This window comes from Eulemur rufifrons, chromosome 15, assembly GCF_041146395.1.
Source record: "Eulemur rufifrons isolate Redbay chromosome 15, OSU_ERuf_1, whole genome shotgun sequence".
Classification (NCBI taxonomy): Eukaryota; Metazoa; Chordata; class Mammalia; order Primates; family Lemuridae; genus Eulemur; species Eulemur rufifrons.
In genome coordinates this window covers 27,508,545-27,526,303 of record NC_090997.1, presented here as the reverse complement: position 1 = coordinate 27,526,303, position 17,759 = coordinate 27,508,545, and the positions used below count along the sequence as shown (strand labels likewise).

The 17,759-nt window shown below is 33.8% G+C and overlaps 1 protein-coding gene across 1 annotated transcript in view; it reads left to right on the top strand.

Moving 5' to 3' along the window:
- The window catches only part of EYS (eyes shut homolog), a 1,462,097-nt gene that overhangs the window by 793,841 nt on the left and 650,497 nt on the right, over positions 1 to 17,759 (top strand).

Genomic DNA, 17,759 nt, shown 5'->3' with positions numbered 1-17,759 from the left:
TTTCTTCCTAAGTGTTCTCTATTTCTGTAAATGGCAAAAATATTTAAGCAGTTGCTTGTGAGAAAATTCATTCTTGACCCGTTTATTTTTCTCATATCCACATCTAACCATGGGATAATTCTGTTGGCTTTATCTTCAAAATCTATCCTAAATTGAATACTTTTCACCTCCTTCTTTGATCCCACAGGATTATCTGTGGCTCAACTATAGCAGCCACTTAGCTGGTCACTGTGCCCTAACTCCTTACTTCCTGTCATCAATATCCCACCCACCCAGCAGTCAGAATTACTAATGTTGAAAATATTGCATTCAGAATAAAATCCAAAATGCTTACTATGTGACCTACACTTACGAGATTTATCCCAGATCTGTCTCTCTGCTCTTATTGTCTGTAACTCTCCCTTGCTCTCCAGCACAGTAGGCAAAGCTCCTTTGAGATGCTAAGCCTCTCCTCAGCTCAGGATCTTTGCACTTGTTTACTCCTTTGTCTGTATGCTCTTCACACAGATAAGTCAGGTCTCATTCCTTGACTGCATTCATCTCTCTCCTAATTTCAATTTTAGAATAGCTTTTCATAACCAGTCTCTAAAATAGAACTCTCTATCAATATCCTGATTAAATTAGTAATTTTTTTTCACAGTATTGCACGCAACTGAATACACACACAACAAATACATAAATACATACATATAGATACCCCTATCTATCTACATCAACTATACCTATAGCTAGAGCTTGATATATATAATTTTTTGTTTGCTTTACCAGTAGAAAGCAAATGCAATGGGATTTTTGATTATTGAAATATATTCAGCAGTTAGAAAAATGCCTGGATCATAGGAAGTGCTCAATTAAGTGTTTGTTTAAATAATGAATTCTGTATCTAACCCTTGAGGCATTTTAGATTATACATTTATTTTAAGTTCCCAGCAATCAAATCTATTGGTTTTATATATTATAACATGTTTTGGTAGTTCAGTATTTGTTTTCTGCTTTCCCATATACACTAAATGTAAACAATCCATCCTTTCAGAGAAATATAGTACTCAATAAAGCAAGAAGTCTTTATTAAATAAATAAAATTAAATTTGTGTCTCCTTCTCTGTTGGTCTATAAAATAATCACATTAAATTGGAATGGCTATTCAGCACTTTTCAAGGTATATTTATGATATACTTATTTAGAATACATATTATGTGATTTATCAATTGCTGAGACATAGTCATTCTCCACAGTAGCTGGCACTGAGAGCCAAAGAGCTTATGTGAGATTCCATACAGAGTGAGGTGATATGGACAGAAAAAAACACAATGGATTTCAAATAAGAGTGCAAAATTGAACGGCACAATGGCAGACACTCTAAACTCCCAGCTTTATGTAGGCTACATCTCATGGTGGTTTTTATGTAGCATGCTTCAAGAGGAGTAGAAGCAGGGATTTATTTAAGGAGAGTTAACAAGTCTCTCAAGCCCTACTGGGAAAGCCAGGTAGTCTAAAATTATCTGGATAGCTAGTTTTTTATAAAATAATATTCATAATTGTTTAATATTGCATAATTGCAAAAATGCTAATTATATTGGAAAATGTTGTCTGGAATTTATGCCCTTAAATATTTTTATAATTCTAGTTGATGCCAGAATATAAGTATGTACTCACAAAGCAGCTAAGCAAGTAAAAGTGTTTTAATCACATTTATATTTAATGGTGCCTCTATGTAGCTTGAAGTGTTACTTCAATTTTTTTAAAGTATCATGCATCTTGAATTTTTGAAAATCCTGTGAATTATTCTAACGGATTTTTAAAAACATAATAACCCTGGAAAAATTTTAACTTTTTGAATTCTTGCATATTGACTGTACAAGGTCTTTAGCTGTTCAAGAGTTAGAATTGTCTAATTAATAATGATTATCTACACAAAAATCTAATTTAAATATGATATTATCATATTTAGTGCAGAATTTTCAAAAGTTCATCACCATACCTTTTCAGAGTGAGCAAACTTGCATGGATAATTAATTATACCCTAAACTGGCCAATGAATTTCTCAAACTAATGGGCTAGTTATACTGAAATTAATCAATGGCAGGTAAAATTTGCACAAAATTATTTAGGTTTACCCCAGAGTTTCTTGATTTTTAATGTGAATAAAAACCACTGGAATCTTGTTAAAATGCAGGTTCTGATTAAGGTGTTCAGTAGACCCTAGGCATTTACACTTCTAAGGAGCTCTCAGGTGATGCCAGGCACTGCAGGTAGACTGGCCAGGACCTAGTGGACAGAGTTTCTTTCTTTCTGGTTTTCTCACTAAAAACTGACAAATATCTAGATGTTAAGTATAAAATCTGTTAATTATACAGATGTTTGCCAAAAAAAGCAATGGTTTAACATCATCTAAAAAGTAGGTTAATTCCTCATTGTTATCCAATTATGTTAGTGTAAGGTAGATATCGTTATGCCCATTCTTCTATACCTCATTGCCTCATTTCTCCATCCCAGGAGGAAATATACCCATTTTCTTCAAAGTGAAAATGAAACAAATTTGTACACTGTCAGCATTTTCCTCCCTATATATTTTATTATTTGGAGCTATTTCTATCATATAACAGAAAATGCAAATGGCATTACAATTTAAATTCATAAAAAGGTTGTTGTTTTATTTGACTGACATGAAAATAAGGAGTGTCCAGGGAATAGAGCTATTTGAAAGCTGTATTTTTCACAGGGCCTGATGCATAAAAGCACTACACACCTTTCAATATATGCTAATTGAATTGAACCTACAGAAATGTTTCAGGAATAAAAAAAATCTGACATCTGATTCCCTTTGGATGCCATTTCATAATCTTATCACAGAAAACATTCTAAAGAAATGTGAATTCATTTTCAGAACGTATCCGCATAAGATAATTGTACAAAAGCAACGAAAACAAGTGACACAGGCATGGCCTAAAGGTCTTATTTCTACAGACGGTTTATGTGGAGAAAAAATTATTAGAATATAGAAATAATACTGTTTTGTCAATCATTCTTTGATAGTTGGAGAATATATTTTCTTTAATATGTTTATATTTTTCTGAAATTTTGAATGAATAATTACAAAGCTGCCATTCCTTTCTTAAAAGAACCTCTCATTAAAGAACCAAAGACCTATCAATGCTTTGTTGACATAGAGTTAACTCGGGATACTTGAAATGGTTTCAATAAAGGCACCTTTTGCTATTTAAAAGCAATTACTTGCTTGTTGCTATAGTGATTGCTAGACGAGTATGCACATTTGTGTCATAACCACCTATGGGTCAAACAGAAGTCACAGATGTTCTTGATTTTCATTTCTGAAATGGTTAAAGCGAGCTTCTCACTAATAAGTCTCAGATATAAATAACATGCTACAAGCCTGTGGAGTGTAAAGTGTCACCCCTTATGCTTGAAGTGTAAAGTAACTGCTGCATTATATTGACTACTTTAAATAGAAAATTTTAAGAAAGGGTTATGATCTTGTTAGTGTAAAAATAAATTTGATGTAAGGTATTAATAAGCAAGGGATGAAAAGAAAACTAAAATCACCTATTATGCTGATAATGATTAAGTATGTAGCTGGCTAATTTCTTGTTAATGCTTTGTATTTCTGGATTATTTTTCTGGATTCATTTGATCCCCATGTAGTCAGAAGAATAAGCAAAGGAATCAGATGTGAAGCAACAGCTACCAAACCCCCTCAAATCAAAGACTCCTCCCATCTCTCACTTCTGCAATTGATTGTTGGACTCATCTCACATTTCAAAAGACTAGTCTCCAATGCTTTATGTTTTACTCACTTAAACGTCAGATAAATTCAAATAGATTTATGAGGAAGTTACTACATATATATATTTTTTTAAATTATATGTTATTTTCCACATTCAAAATTCATTTGTAATTGTCTACAAATAGAAAAAGAAAGTGTAACTTTACCATGAAATGCCTTTTCTGCTAAGTGAGGAATTTCTAAGTTTCTGGACAGTATTGGCAATTATTATTAGAAATAAAGACAATATTAAAAAAAAGATTTAGCATGCTATAGGAAGGCACAAGAAGGATATATTGGATGTGTCCTGTTTATAAATTTGATATCACATGAAAAGAGTCAGTTATGTTCTGAGAAGTTTTATTTTCCATGACTCTAACCAGAGGAAAAGGAAATGAAAATCTGAGTGAGCAGGAGAAGTTTATCCTGGAACTTTAAAAGTATATAATTGATGTAGAAGGAATCAGTCACACCATGCATTAGCATTGCCTTTCCTTAGACAAATCATATTTATTCTTCATCCTGTGTGGGGGGGTGGAGGGGCTGCTTATTGTTAAAATTGTGATAGAAAATGAAATTGGACCCTAGAAAATCAGTTAATAAATTGATAAATATGACATACATGTATTTATTCTATCACATTGTCTGCATTGTTTAAAAAATAATTATAGCAGTACCATTGGCATTTTCTATGAACATGTCAGTTTATTTTATGTTCCTTCCCTTGAGATCCTCTATGATATGGGGAGACAGAGTGGAGGCCATGTTTTAGCGTTTGGGTGTCTGGATATGAGAATCTGCTTTGAGGGGTATCCCCAATAACAATAGAAGATGCTGCTTCTGTCTTTGAAGGGTAGTTATTGCAGCTGTTGTGTGGTCTATATTTTGTCAGAGGAGTAAATGGAAATAGCAAGGTGATTCTGAAATCAAACATGCAACAGCTTCTGGAGATCATAAATTAAGAAGGTTGACCACTGCAAACTGTGTTCCCCAGTTCCCACATTACCTGAATTCCAGCTGAGTCAGCCCATAAGAGACACTGGTAGTAGTAGGGAAGAAGAAGCTCAGACATTTCTCCTCTCACTCTCTGCCTTACCAGCTGTTCATAGCGTGGCTACGTGTGCCCTCCATGGCCCATGGAGCATGCCCACCACAGCTCCAGCATTCATCCAGGGATTGGTGCTACTTCAGGTGACACTATAATTTCCCTTACTCCTGCCAGGCTAGAAGTGGTAAATGGTTTTCTGCAATTACTAATATCTAGGCTCCCCTTCGCTCCTCTGATTGGTCCTCAGCTCCTTCTTTACCTTCTTAACCAAATCATTGAACTGAATTCACTTTGTTACAACCCTTTGTTTTCCCAATTATGCCATGATTGAAGCAGTGAAAGGCAACTAACTACCTATAGTATTACTGTTTCTATCAACTTGGTCCTCATTGTATATTCTCTCAGGCAGAGTAGGATTAAAAAGAAAAATCCTCAAATTGAGTGGAAGGGTGTGGTTTTGTCTCAGAGACTCAAATGGTCATACACTGCAAGAGTTACATTAGTGAACAATCCAAAACAGTTCAGCATATTACCTGATGGGAGTTACAGTGTTACAAACACAGTTCTGTAGATAAAAATCCCTAGGAGCTATGCCTAGTACATCTAACACATTCTGGTGAGTTACAATGTTACAAACACAGTTCTGGAGATAAAAACCCCTAGGAGCTATGCCTAGTACATCTAACACATTCTGGTCATGAATAAATTAAAAAATCTTAATCTCTGTAAAAGACTACATACTTATCAATGCAAGTATAGTATTTTAGAGTATGGAGTATGGGGTTTGAATACTAAACTTGCAACTTTCTAGTCGTGATACCTTAGATCTCTTATCCTTTCTACATTTTTGTTTTCAAATGAATATAAGATGGATAATCCTCATAAGGTCTTGTGATATGCCTGTTGTTATTCCCGTTTTATAAGATAGGAAACTGATAAATTATTTTATTCTCTGAACATCAAAGTCTAATAAATATGTAGATTAGCTAGATTTTAAATCTCCAAAGTTCTTAAATTTATAAATGTTTATTTACAAGTAGTGTTTTGTAAAGTTATTAGTGTTCCCTGTTAATTAGATTGTATTAACCTTATTAATTTTACTAGCGAACATTTTGTCATAGAGCTTTCAAGCCATTTCAGAGGCAGCAAAATTTCAAATAAATAGAATCCAAATTTATAAAACCACAACTGTCGTTTGAATTTTTAATTTTTAAAAAATTTGTGACTCCAAATAAAAATTGTCCAATGAGTTTTTTCTGAATTGAAATTATTATGAATCTAGGAAAAAGCTAATTTCTTTAAGGAACTCTAATTTAGGCACACCTTCCTCAAAGAAATAAGTGATTAAGATCATTGACTTGCATTTTAATAGTGAGTTCTTAGAAGCCTTTTCTTCATAATTAATTATAAATATTATTTTTCTAATTCTTTTCTCATCTCTGGTGATATACATGACACTAAATATACGAAAGGGAAGTTGAAATTTAAAAGGCTCTAGATATTGTGGTAACTTATAATTTTCCTTTGAGAACTTAAAGCTATAAATTAATGGCAATAAAAAAAACCAATAAATTACCTGTTCTTTGTGGCTATGTGTCAGGTGGTGGATTTTAAAGGACAAGGACTGGTGAAAGCCAAAATCTACTCAACCACGGAAATTATATGACTCAATTAAAGAGCTCTCATGGCCTTGCCTTTTGAACTAAGACATCAATTTCTTAGGACAAAGAGGCACTTATAACTGAAGTAGTTACTTGCTGTGGCATATAATTGTAAATACCTGGGTTTCTTGGTAAGAAGATGAAAATAAGAAATGAAACAGAAATCGTTCCTCAGAACCTCTTCTAAAATGTGACAGTGACATCCCTCTCAAGGAAATTGCTTTGTGGCCCCATTATCATGAGCCTGCTTAAATAGTCACTGTCCTTCCTTTCATGAAGGATGTTCTTCTAGTCCATTCATTAAATGTCTGAAGTTCTTGAAAGGTGCTCAATTATTTTTCTGTCCTTTTATATGTATTCTTTTATAATCGTATTTCCTTTATTCATCTTAAATGTAAAATTGGGCCTTGCTTTAATCTCAATTTTAGAATAGTAAAAGAAATAAGGCTCACAAACCTACTCTAACTATAGCCCAAATCAAGTTAACGGGAATATTTAGTGGTAATTCCTAGGTGTCCCAAATCCGCATTAAACTATATGTCTTCTCTATCTAAATGTTTTATATTCAGGCAAATGCTAGAGTTTATGTCTTAGCTAATAACATAAGATAATTGAGAGGTTTTTCCTCCTTAGGGGAAGAAGCATAATATAAATATTAGTAATACTAGGTCTTGTAAATAGGTAGAAAAATAAATTGGTAAGCATGGAACACAGTTCTGGGTATATTTTGGTAGATGATGTTTACATAGATTACTTTAAGACTAAGTCATGAAGGTCACTGTGACAGCAATATTAATTTGATCATATAAATGAAAAAAGTGTTTGAGTGAGACAGCAATTTTTCTTTCTTGATGGAAAACTGAACATGTTGATATGCTCATCAAAATTCAGAGGTGGACTATTTCATTATTTCTGACAACTAATATTCAAAGCTTTCTGTTTTCTATTTATTTTTGCATTTTAACAAACTATGAATATAGGTTCAAAAAGAATATATTTCATACAGATAAAAAAGTGATGACACTTTTTTAAATGGTGCGTGACTGAATAAATAGAAAAGAGGGGACACTTTTAAATACAAAAGTCTTTCTCTCCAAGAGCAATTCACCCTTTAGTAACTTGTTTCTGACTACATAAAATGAAAGCAGGATAGTTCTCTAGATAATATGTAAAACTTGTGGAAAACTTTATAATTATAAAACACCTCCATGTGCATTACCATCTTTCATTCTCACACATCTATACAAAGTAGAAAATGCAGGCATTTTTAATCCTCATTTACAAATATAGGAATTATGGCTCAGTAGGATGGAGTAAGCCACATGGTAGTAAATATTAAATAGCAAAAGCATGAAAAGAACCTGACTCTTCTAAAATATCAGTGGATTGAGAAGGTGAATAACAGTTGAAAGAATAGAAAACAAATATGGAAGGGAAGGGAAAATAAAAGGTAGTGCTGTGAGCGGAAAGAATAGAAATCATGGTATGTTTAAGGCCTCCAAAATAATGTAATATAGAGAAAGGAATTCTTAATGCCAAATAAGAAATATGTGTTAAGAGCACAGTGGTGGTGGGATGACCTCTAAGCAAATAAGTGGAAGATAAAGGAAAATTTAGAAATCCTCAAGAGTTATAATTTTGATTATCTAAGCATATATTTTTTTAAAATGCTACTTGAGGACCTATAATAGGAATAATGAAAACAGGCATTTCTTTTTGAGAATGTGGCATTTTTAACTACGCAGGTGCTATGAACATTATGAAGCTGAGTTAATAAGAGGCCTGGCCTGATCCCCTTATAGCCAGCTTGTTGATGGAGTGGAGATGATACCCTTGGTCAAGGCCAGAATCTGTCAGGAGTGGAGATGATACCCTTGGTCAAGGCCAGAATCTGTCAGAATTATTAAAGCTCAATAAATGGGCAAGACCAATTGTGTGTTAGGCATTTTCAATTTGCAACAATTCAAGATGAACCCATATCATTCCAATTAACGGGGATATATTGGAAAAACATATAGGAAGGTACAGAAAAATAAACTCAACAGCCATGAAACACCACATGGGTTTCAGGGTCAATGCAGGCCTGGGAATCGTTTTCTTGGCAGTGGGCATCTCTTGATTCTCTACCTCCCTGTTAATTCTCTTTGTATCATTCACTTCCTGAATCAGAGAATATTACTTGCAGAGCTCATTGCCATGTAGTATAGAATTGTCGTGCCATACCATTTCAATTAGATATTAGAAAAACTTGTAGATGGACTTTAGCATCAGTTGCTATTGGCTTTACCTTATATTAGTGAGGTTGGGGTTACAAAGAACAGATTATGGTTAAGTGATGACCTTACATTGCTTCCTTGGACAAGTGGCTGTTAACGTGGTTTCCACAAGAGAAAATTTGGGGATTAGCAATAAAGGTGAGACCCACAGATCCTGCTCAGGTTTGGTGAGCTACTTGAACAGAGACAAGCAAAAGAAGTACTTAAGGCAGAAGCTGGAACCTGGGACTAAGATTGCAATAGAAATTCTCCCCACAGGATTTAAATTTGTTCCCTCAGCTGCAGGCAGCTGACAGCGGCTTTTTATCTGGAAAAGATTTTGCCTGATATTTTCTCAAACTCTGGAAAATCATTCAACTTGTCAGTGAAGCTGAAAAGACAGGCTCTTTGATATGTAGCGGCAGCTTGGAAACTGTTCCTCTCTTCTCAGCTGTCAGGAGAGGAGGAAACTTTTCCATATGTATCATTGCAGAAGATATTTCGGGACACAATTATCTCAGAAGTTTAAGACAAATATGCTTCCAAGGCCAAAGACATTATTAGAATCTGAAATCTCTAGGGAATTGAAGGGCATGAGAAGCAATGGGCACTTTTTGCTCACTTGTCCTACTAGTGTGAATGAGTATATATACATCAGTTGAAAAGGAATTGTAGAAGAGAATAAAAACTTTCAATAGGTTTTATCTCACATGTCAATTAAAATCAAGTAACAGTGACTTCTTAGAAGTCTTCCTTGAGAAAAATTCCTGTAGCCTTGCTATGGCAAGGGTTGCTTATGGACCACATTAGCATCAGCATCACCTGGGCTTCACCCCAGATCTACCAAATGCAAATCTGTACTTTTAAAAATTGTGGTGAAGGCCGGGCGCGGTGGCTCACGCCTGTAATCCTAGCACTCTGGGAGGCCGAGGCAGGTGGATTGCTCAAGGTCAGGAGTTCGAGACCAGCCTGAGCGAGACCCCGTCTCTACTAAAAATAGAAAGACATTATATGGACAACTAAAAAATCTATATAGAAAAAATTAGCCGGGCATAGTGGCGCATGCCTGTAGTCCCAGCTACTTGGGAGGCTGAGGCAGTAGGATCGCTTAAGCCGAGGAGTCTGAGGTTGCTGTGAGCTAAGCTGACGCCACGGCACTCACTCTAGCCTGGGCAACAAAGTGAGACTCTGTCTCAACAAAAAAAAAAAAAAAAAAATTGTGGTGAAATACATATAACATACAATTTGCCAGCTTAACTACTTTTAAGTATAAAGTTCAGTAGTGTTAAGTATATTCACATTGTTGTACAGCCAGTCTCCAGAACTTTTTCATCTTGCAAACTGAGACTCTCTCCCATTAAACAACAACTGCAACATGCATGAAACTTGAGGACATTCTGGTCAGTGAAATAAGCCAGTCACAAAACGACAATTACTATGTGATTCCACTTACATGGCGATCTGTATTTTAACAAGATCCTCAGGTGATACATTTGAGTACTAGAGAGCTAAATTAGAGGACATCTGGGCTCAGCAGGCGTGAGCATTATAAAAGGTTAGCAGCACAATTACTAGATATTTTATTCCTGGTGGAGTGGAAAGAACATGGATTTTGAGTTCAAATAGATCTGTTTTATAATCGTAGTTCTGCTTACTACTCATTTGATAATGGGAATTTCTTTAAGCTCTCCAAGCCTCATTTTTAAAAATCTGTAATATGGTCATAATAAAAACCTATTATGGATTTTTTTTTTCATGATGGTTAAAGGAGATGCATGCTGAGCATTTATTACAGTCCTTGGACACAGTAAGTGCACTTAGTAAATAATTTGTTATTATTGTTATCTGGGTGAAAAACACTTTCACCACTGGCCTTTCAAATGTCTTCTGTACTATAGCAGGATAATGAGTCCTTGAATTTACAGAATTTTAACCTAACAGAGAAAGCAATCTCAAATGAGCATACAGAACATGATTTAAGGATATGGACGTTATGAAAGCAAAAAATTATATAGCTTACAATAATTTTGAAAGCCAATTTCATAAAAGATCAAATGTATGGTACCTCACCAAATTACAGAATTTGTCTTTCTGGCTCCGGAAAGAAAACACCAATAATCAATTCTAGAATCTATTACAACTATTCAGAATTGTTCAACTTTAACTATCAAGAGATTTTAAGTAATATATTTTCCTCCTAAAAAACTATGAACTAATTTATCTCAATCATTTATTCCTAGAAACAAAAATTTGGTAACTATTAGGTATAACATAAACATACCTCAAACTGAAATAATAATTTGGGTTCCTTAGACAATATTACCATGAAAACCCACTAAAATGTTCATCTTTTATTACATCCTCACAAATGTGATGCTGGATAATATTCTTTTGCTGAAAGTTTCATGAACAAATTTTTTATACATCCCAGCTTTACAATTAGTAGCTTGCTTAATCATTATATCTCTGGTATAGATATGGCACTTAATGAAGTCTCTTTTTTTCTTTCAAAATATTAAGAGGGTACAAATCTTTTTGTTACAAGGATAGGTTTTATGATGCTTAAGTCAGGGATATTAGTGTGCCAATGACTGGAGTAGTATTCATTGTATCTATCAGTAGGTTTTTAACCTTCCCCTTCTCTTTCCTTCCCTCTGCTTAATTTCCAATGGCTTTCATTTCTTCTCTCTGTGCCTATGTGTTCCCATTGATTAGTTCCAAATTATAAGAGAGTACATGTGGTGTTTATTTTTCCATTCCTGAGATACTTTACTTAGGATAATGGTCTCCAGTTTCATACAAATTGCTGTAAAAGACATTAATTCATTTCTTTTTATGGCTGACTAGTACTCCATGGTATATATTAATATATACTACATTTTGTTAATCCCTTTATGAATTAATGAGCACTAGGTTTGATTCCATATCATTGCAATTGTTAATTGTGCTACAATAAACATTCCAATGTAGGAGTCTTTTTGATAAAATGACTTCTTTTCCTTTGGGTAGATACCCAGTAGTGGGGTTACTGAATTAAATGGTAGCTATACTTTTAGTTCTTTGTGGAATCTTCATACAGTTTTCCATAGAGATTGTGCTAACTTGCAGTCCCACCAACAGCGTGTAAGTGTTCCTTTCTCTCTGCATCCATGTCAGCATCTATTGTTTTTTTGCCTTTTTATAATCCCATTCTGACAAGGGCAATGTGATATCTTATTGTGGTTTTAATTTGCATTTCCCTGATAATTAGTAACCTTGAGAATTTTTTTCATGTATTTCTTGGCCATTAGTCTATCTTCTTTTGAAAAGCTTCTATTCATGTTTTTTGCCCACTTTTTATGGGGTTATTTTTTTCTTGCTGATTTGTTTGAGTTCTTTGTAGATTCTAGATATTAGCTTTTTATTGGATATATAGTTTGTGAATGTTTTCTCCCATTCTTTAGGTTATCTATTTGCTCTGTTGATTATTTTCCTGAGTGTGCAGAAGCTTTTTAATATAATCAAGTCCCATTTATTTATTTTTGTTGTTGCTGTAATTGCCTTTAGGGTCTTAGTCATAAATTCTTTGCCTAGGCCGATGTCTAGAAGATTTTTTCCTACATTTCCTTCCAGGATTTTTATGGTTTCATGTCTTGCATTTAAGTCTCTCATTCATCTTAAATTAATGTTTGTGAGTGATGAGAGACAGGGGTCCTTTTTCTTTCTTTTGCATGTGGCTATCTGATTTTTCCAACACTATTTATTGAATAGGGCTTCTTTTCTACAGGGTATGTTGTTATCTGCTTTGTCAAAGATCAGTTGGCTGTAGGTAGACAGTTTTATATCTGGGTTCTCTGTTCTATTCCACTGTCTATGTCTCTATTTTTGTACCAATACTATGCTGTTTTGGTTGCTATTGGCCTTGTAGTATAGTTTGAAGTCTGGTATTGTGATATCTCCTGATTTTTTATTTTTGCTTAAGATTACATTGGCTATTCAGGCACTTTTTTCATTTAAAATGAAGCATATAATTATTTTCTCTAGATCTGTGAAATATGCTGTTGGTATTTTCATGGGGATTGCATTGAATCTGTAAATCACTGTGGCAGGGTGAACATTTTAACCATGTCGATTCTACTGGTCCATAAGCACAATATGTTTGCATCATCTATGATTGCTTTCATCAGCGTTTTGTAGTTTTCCTTGTAAAGAACATACATTTCCTTGGTTCAGTATATTTCTAAGTATTTTATTTTCTTTGTAACTATTGTAATGGTATTGAGTATTTGATTTGACTCTCAGTTTAACTGTTATTGTTATGTAGAAATGCTACTGATTTGTGTACATCGATTTTGTAACATGAGACTTTGCTGATTTATTTATCAATTCTAAGAGTCCCTTGGTGGAGTCCTTGGAATTGTCTATATATAAGATCATATCATCAGCAAAAAGCAATAGTTTGACCTCCTCTTTCCAAATTCGAATACTCTTTCTTTCTTTTGTCTGATTGCTCTAGTTAGGACTTCTAGTACTATGTTGAATAGAAGTGGTCACAATGGGCACATTTGTCTTGTTCCAGTTCTTAAGGGGAATGCTTTCAACTTTTCCCCAGTCAGTATGTGTTGGCTGTGATTTTGTCATATATGGCTTTTATAATTTTGAGTTATATTCCTTCTATGCCTACTTTGTTGAAGGTTTTTATCATGAAAAAGGGTGCTGGATGTTGAATGATTTTTCTCCAGCTATTGAGATGATCATATGGCCTTTGTTCTTGCTTCTCTTTATGTGGTAAATCACATTTATTGATTTATGTATGTTGAAACATTCTTACATCCCAAGACCACTTGGTCATGGTGGACTATTTTTATGATGTGCTGTTGAATTCAGTTTGCTAGTATTTTATTGAGGACTTTTGCATCTATATTCATAAGGGATATTGGTCTGTTGTTTTGTTGTTGTTGGGCCCTTTCCTGGATTTCTTATCAAGATGATACTGGCTTCACACAATGAGTTGGGGAGGAGTCCCTCCTTCTTGTTGCTATGGCATAATTTCTGCAGTATGGGTACCAGCTCTTCTTTGCAGGTCTGGTAGAATTCTGCTATGAATGCATTTGATCTGAAGCTTTTTTTGTTGTTGTTGGGAGATTTTTTTATTACTGCTTCAATCTCGCTGCTCATTATTGACCTGTTCAGAAGTTCTATTTCTTCCTGATTAAGTCTTGGGAAGATGTGTGTTTCCAAAAATTTGTCCATTTCTTCTACATTTTTTAGTTTATTTTCTAGATATTTTCATAGTATTCATGGATGATATTTTTTACTTCTGTGGTATCAGTTGTAATATCTCCTTTTTTCATTTCTGAATGGGATTATTTGGGTCCTTTCTCTTCTATTCCTGGTTAATCCAACAAGGAATCTATTGATTTTGTTTATCTTTTCAAAGAACTTTTTGTTTCATTGATCCTTTCTATTATTTTTGTGTTTTCCATTTCATTTAGTTCTGCTCTGACCTTTGCTATTTCTTTTCTTCTGCTGGCTTTGGGTTTCATTTTCTCTTCCTTTTCTAGTTCCTTGAGATGGGACATTAGGTTGTTAATGTGTGATCATTCTGTCTTTTTGATGTAGGTGTTTAAGGCTATGAATTTTCCTCTTAGTCCTAATTTTGCTGAAATCCACAGATTTTATATCCCCTTTGTCATTCATTTCAAAGAATCTTTTGATTTCCATCTTAATTTCATTTTGACCCGATAATCCTTTAGTAGCAGGTTATTTAATTTTCGTGACTTTGTGTAGATTTGAGTGTTTCTCTTGGAATTGATTTCTAGTTTTATTCCACTGAAGTTTGAGGGGATATATGGTATGATTTCTATTTTTTTTTAATTTATTGAGACATGTTTTGTGTCCTAAGATATGATTAATCTTGGAAAATGTCCCATGTAGAGATGCAGAAGTCAAGGAAGAACATAGTTACTGAAAAAAGAAGACTGAAAGTCCCCGGTAGATAGATGATGTTAGGAAGGAGATTCCGGGAGAAGTAAGACAAGAACAGTTGTCAATAAATGAATGAGAGAGGTGGAAGTGAAACCTGGAAGAAATGAAATATGCAGCAGTTTTCATACCTGAGAAAAATCTATTCAAGATTATTTCTTAGAATCATTTACATTGCTGATATGTTGTAGTTGAATTTATATTTTACCATGAGCATTAATTCTCTACAGACTCTAGGACAGTGGTTCTGTGAGTTTATATATACTTGTATCCATACATACTCAAATACATATGGAAGTTTGTCTTGTATAACAATACTCCAAAGGAAAGAATTCTCAATTTTTAAGCACATGAAATGTTTTTCTCTAAATGATAACGTTTATTTATTTATTTTTTTTTTTTTGAGACAGAGTCTCACTCTGTTGCCCAGGCTAGAGTGAGTGCCGTGGCGTCAGCCTAGCTCACAGCAACCTCAAACTCCTGAGCTCAAGGGATCCTCCTGTCTCAGCCTCCCGAGTAGCTGGGACTACAGGCATGCGCCACCATGCCCGGCTAATTTTTTCTATATATATTTTTAGCTGTCCATATAATTTCTTTCTATTTTTAGTAGAGGTGGGGTCTCGCTCTTGCTCAGGCTGGTCTCGAACTCCTGAGCTCAAACGATCCGCCCACCTCGGCCTCCCAGAGTGCTAGGATTACAGGCGTGAGCCACCGCGCCCGGCCAATGATAACTTTTAAGTAAAAGATACTGTCCTGTGAGCTTCTCTCTTTGCCTATCTTTACACTTAAAAATTTAAAAAATGTATATTTATTCTATTGGAACTATAGGTAAAAATGTTGCACAGCAAAAACATGTACGTGGGTTTTCCTTCAAATTTTTATTTTTGGTTCCTCATTAAATGTCATATGTAAGATAAGATTTGCCAACTCTATGTTATTTTTGTGTGTAGAAAATATTAAAACAATCAACATGTATTTGCTCAATTACCCTAACCATTTATTTCATAGTCATATTTCATTGAATTTTATTTACAGTTCAAAGTGAATTTGTTTTGTTTTAGCAAAAGGAAAAAAAAACTTGTTTTCTTAAGATATCAAGATATGAAGAATAGTTATGTGAATGATACAGTATTTTAAAATACAAATAATCAGGAAAATAAGAATGTCTCTAAAATCCTATTGTTAGGACTGTTAAAAACATGCATTTTTTTATTGGCAAATGTTGACTTGCAGGTATCATCTTATTTTACTAAAAGCATTGCATAAAAAAAGAACAGAAGAGGGCCCCTGGGCCTGGTATATCAACTTCATTTTGTCTTTCTCATTTCCATTTTTTTATTCCCCTTTTGGTTGTTATTTAAAACAGACAATAGAACCCTGCCATATGTTGAACCCAGGAGCTCTCATTTAAATGTGTTTCTGTTTCAAATGTTAAGATCATTTGTCAACCACTGAAATATTTAGTAAATCTTTGTATTTTATATAGCTCTTGGACTTGTTTTCTGGACTTTATTTCCTTTTAATCTAGATATTTCTACTTATCTCCTGCAAAAGCATCCAAAAATTCACCAGAAACAAACCTTTTAAAGATTTGTTTTTTGTTTTATTTTGTTTTGTTTTTAGCTTTACTCAAAGGATTATCAAGTACCCTGAAATGATAATCCCCAGCACAGAATCTGCTTTCTTTTTAATAACTTTTGTATAGATTGCAGTCTAAAATATAATCTGACCTCTTAGAACTTAACAGTAAATAAATCAATACAATTATGTAGCTCAGTATTAACTTTGCTTTAAAAAGAATCCCTGCTAATAAATAGTGAGACAAAAGTCTAGATGTTGGGAAACTTGGCTCCAAGCCCCCGTTAGGCCATTAAATACTTGATTACGTAAGTCATTTAATTCCCTCAGTTGATTTGGAGATCTAAACAGAAGAATAGAAATACCAATAACAAAAACGTGCCTTCGCTGGTCCCAGTCTCCTTTCCTTTTATACCATCTTCCCAAAGGTAATCAGGAGGTGGGGTAAAATTTCAGATATGATATTCTGAAGACAAAATAAAAAAAATTTAAAAATATAGGCTTCTATGCATATTGTATACAAACAAAATAATGCAATAGATGAGGTACAGCATATATTAAATTGTCAGCATGTAATAATTTGGCCATCATGTATTTTTTAAGTCCTGAAAAAGTAAATGTAATTTTTAACCATAAGTAAATTAGATCTATTTAATTTTTATCTTAATGTTTTTAACTTCTAATGGACTTTAAAGTTCTCATGTTTGAATTCAACCATTTTACAAATATTTTATAACTTTAAAAATTAAGACCACTATGGCAAAAATATGTATCAAATAATATATATTGTGTGTTAGTGGGGGGAGTGGACAAAAGCACATATTTCTTACTGTGAATTAAAAGAAGATATGTTATTAGCACTTGTTATGGTTAGATCTCAGAAAGTTAAACTGTCATAAGTGTGATCTTTAGCTCCATAACTCTTTCACCATGTTTCCTGGAAGATAGGGAAAAAATATAAAAATACAAGCTTAAAAAATACAAATTAGAAAACAATGAGGTATAAATACTAACAGGAGAAATCAATAAACTATACAATCAGGGAATCTCTTTTGTTTAACTAGATAAAAATTAAATCTCAGTATTTTGGCTCAACTTTTCAAATGCATTGTTTCCTAAAGATTTCAGAAGGGAGAAAGGAGGAACGGGTTTAATTGAACTATAACAAACACCAAGTAGAATAATCGCACCATCGTTTTAAACCTGAATTTTGGATACTCATTATTCAGGGAGTTTCTCCTGGACTAGTCACATCATCTGTTCATTTTCCTGAGTCCTTTCCCTCTTTCTTCCTTTTGGTCATATCCTATCCTCTCTCAAGAGGCAAATAAATTAGTCTCCCCCTCTTACGTAGAATTTTTTGTCTTCTTTACTAAAGCCTTGAAACCAGAAAATTTACCACTTTGGGGTCATTCATGTTTTCCATCCCAAGTATTTATCAAGGAATTTTCCTAAATACATTATGTCTT